Consider the following 4077-nt stretch of genomic DNA (forward strand, 5'->3'; position numbering starts at 1 on the left):
AAAGTGTTTAATAAGGTAAATTAAGGATAGGGATGGGTCTATGGACATAAAGAAGATACAATTTTTTGTTGATGATTGGACCATCCAAGAGAAATTACGTTCAAAACCCTAGGAGAGGGAATGAACCTTACCTAGGCACAACTGAAGCATGAACAAGGTGTAAAATGACCCAATGGAACTTGACATGATGATGACAACCCTCTGAATGATGGTACACTCAGCTTAATGGTGACATGGACCGACATTTGGACAACTTTGAAAGGAGTAAAAGCTGTTGGAAATAATACTGAGAGGGGGGGGGTGAATCAATATTAGCAAATCAATAAAACTTTTCATTTCCATACTTAGATACATATACGCTACTTCAGTTAATGGAACTCACATGTATACACAACTGTGTCTAATGCAACTAGCGTATATCTAGAATACTTATGATTCAATTAATCCATTATATGTTGATCTTTAGTTAGTGCATCAAAACTTCATTAACCATATGAACAGTAAGCAGGTGCAGTAAAACAGAACAGATCATCACACACAAGAAGCACACATGAACATCATGATATAAGGTGGAAACCCAATGTGGGTGAAAACCACCTGCTGCAAGTCGTCTCTATCTTCTTTTAATAAGAAACTTCATTATACAATATTTTTGTACTGGTGCAGTCTTATACCAGTACATAGGCTTCTACCTGCAGAAGGCTACAACCTTCTCTCCTTCTCCAGACCCTCTTGGAAGGGAGCTACAACCCCCTTAGCTCTTGTACTAGTCAATCCATTTACTAGTACGTAGGTGCTGGCCTACAGAAATGCTCCAACCTTTACTCATTCTCCAGCGGCTACTGGAAGGGAGCTACCACCCCCTTTGCTCTTGTACTAGCTGATGTACTAGTACGTAGGTGCTGTCCTATAGAAGGCTACAACCTTCTCTTTCTTTCTCCAGGTACCACGTTTCATAAATTTTCAGACTGGATACTCATGGAACACAACATCATAATCTAAAGGCCACGTTTCATCTAATTTTCATACTGGACCCATCAATATCATTGAAGCACACAACCAATCAACACTAGCATCATTAATCTCTGAATCACCCAATACTGAATCACTAAAACCTTGTCAACAACACAATCACAAAACAGACAACAGAACTCTGCAACAATCACCAAATCATATCTCATAATGCATACACTACTATGATGAATCAAACTGGTTTACATACGTGCTTTTACCAAAGCCAACCTGCGTACAGATCTGCAAATATTTACTCATAACATTGTAGCTATTCCAGACATCAGTCATACCCAGATCATAACATTCATATAATAAAACATGCGTCAATAATTCAGATCTAGACTATCCATGATTAAATCACATAATGATAATACATTCCAAACCTCATGATCCCGATCTATCCTTAAATCTCGTTCTCCATCAACCGCTGAGATTCCTCCTTAGCTCAGATCAAGCAAAGCATCATGAACCCATAACCTGCATACTAGATCTCATACCTCATCAGATATTCAAGACTTTCTCAATACCTTTGCCTAATGATCTTCTTCTCCTTTTATAGTCTTAGGCCTTTCATCATACCACGGTCCAAAACCATAACAAATCAATACCATGGACCCAATACTTGGGATCAACACTTCGGACGAGATACCATGGTCCAAAACCATAGGTTCAAATACCAAGGACTAAATACCACGGACCAAAAATAAGTTCTCCCACATGTACGTGCTTTTCCTTGCGTGAAAGTGTGTGTATACGCATACACGTCTTTGGAACGTCTAACCCGCGTGTATACGTGGCTTGGTCAAGGTGAACCTGCGTATATACTCTTCTTTCTTCATTTTTGTAGTCTAATCATCAATTCTTTGCTACTGACCTGCTGCACTATAATCTGTCATCTTGCCATCAAGGACAACACTTGTATCATAATGCCAACAATCTCCCCCTTTGGACTTGATGGCAAAGCTAACTTGTCATACTGAGAACTGTCATCTGATTCCTTTGAGCTGTCCTACATCCCATGTATTCTGTCACATATGATATCCCTTCTGTAGATTCATCTAGATATATATAAGTGAGTTGTTTTTCTATGAGTGGGTTGTCATCAAGTACAATACATGCATCATAATGCCAACAAAAGCAAACCCTAGGCCTAATACCTGGTGACTAAATTTTGCTTGAAGACTCACTGAAATGACAAAATTTGACCTTGACACCTTAAAATCACTTTGTAAGAGCATGTTTGATCACTGGAGGAAGGCTGCAAAGACTGACACTAACAAAACGTATTCGCCAATTGGAAGATGAGGTGGATGCACTGCTGCAAAAAATTGAACAGTTGAAGCTCAAGATGGAGTAGAGCAACAAGAGTAACGAAGAAGACTCCACCGGATTGGATCTGAACAGGAGGAATGAAGAAGTATCCACTGCCTTGAACCTAAATAGTCCAGCATCAATGGATGTTTAGTTTGTACTCTCTCTAGTTTTACTAAATGTTTTTGAATGACACACTTCAAATGTAAATATTTACTTTTTCAGTTTTGTCGAATATATAGCTATTGGATCTCTAGAATGAGAAATTTTCGTGATAACTACAGTGAAAACTCTTATAGAAGGAAAGCAGAACAATTGATGTACTAGCAACCCTTAGTAGGCTTGAAAATATCTTGTAAAATCTCAATTTTTCACACAAACGAGCACGCTATATATATATATATATATATATATATATATACATTCCAGTTAAAAAAAAATAGATGTTCAAAAGTGGTCGATAAGAAAAATAGGCACTTAGTGAGAACTTAGGGCCATCCATCAGTACAAACATTGCCATCTCTATTAACATAGATTGGATTTCAACTCTAATATAATTATACTTATTTTATTGAAAGAAATAATTTACATAACTCCCTTTTATATAATATTCATTTTAATATTTTTAAAATACTCATATATATTTATTATATGTTTAAAAACATATTTAATATGTCCATTTTTTAAAAATAATAACAAACAATATTATTTAAGTATAAAATATAAATATAAATATTTTGTATTCAGAAATAAGTTTAAGATGTTAATTTTCAGAAAAATTATAATATCCCAAAACTACACACTTTTTATTTTAAATATTGATCAAAGCTTTATGTCTTGGTAGATGCACATAAAATGCTTGAAGTTGGGCTCTCTAAGATAATGTTAGTCACCGCCTTCAACATATTGGAAGTTGATTAAAAACGGGAACCCAAATAATCCAGTTGCATTAATTTAATTATCATTGTATTGGTTTAATATGGTACAGGATAGGTTAGACGGGACAGGATTGACACTCATGTAGTGAGAAGGTGTGTCAATTGATAAAAAAAATATTATTAAAAGTTAATTTTAGTTGTTTCAAAAGCGAGTTGTTTTTAGTTTGATTTTTTTTTGGAAGTTTTTCTAGTGGATTTTCTTGGTTTAATTTTTCTAAAATCTAATAGAAAATTATTAAAATCACAAATTTGATAAATAACTTGTGCACTCAAAATGCTAAATCCATACCCAATATATAATACCTTCCGTGTAATGAAGATAATATAATATATAATTACAATTTACCACGAAAAAAACATTCAGACTTATTAAATAACATTAAGACATATCAACTAAACTTAATTGTAAATCAACCTCATCCATTTTGAGAAAGGAACCTATTAAACTAGATTTGTTTTAACAGAAAAATCAGCTATAAATTTATATTTAATGAAATATATACGAGTAAAATAAATGTAAGTTTAATATTGAGTGATCGATATTTATTCGAATAAAATATAATTTTTATTTAAATAATAAATTAAATATAATTTGTATAAATATTTATTAATAATTTTTCATTAAATTAGGGATTGACATTATAGATACAAGGAAATTTTGTTTTTCCTCAATATAGAGATGAGGAGGTGATAGTTCAATCATGGGAGAACATTAAATTACATAGATTAAGTTAAAGAAGACAATATATTTAGATGTTTTAAATCAAGAGAATTGAAATTGGAAATAGAAAGGACGTTAAAGACTTATTAGATA

This window comes from Pinus tabuliformis, chromosome 3_2 (assembly GCF_031772625.1).
Source record: "Pinus tabuliformis cultivar Carrire ecotype Pingquan chromosome 3_2, CPIR1, whole genome shotgun sequence".
In the NCBI taxonomy this organism is placed as follows: Eukaryota; Viridiplantae; Streptophyta; class Pinopsida; order Pinales; family Pinaceae; genus Pinus; species Pinus tabuliformis.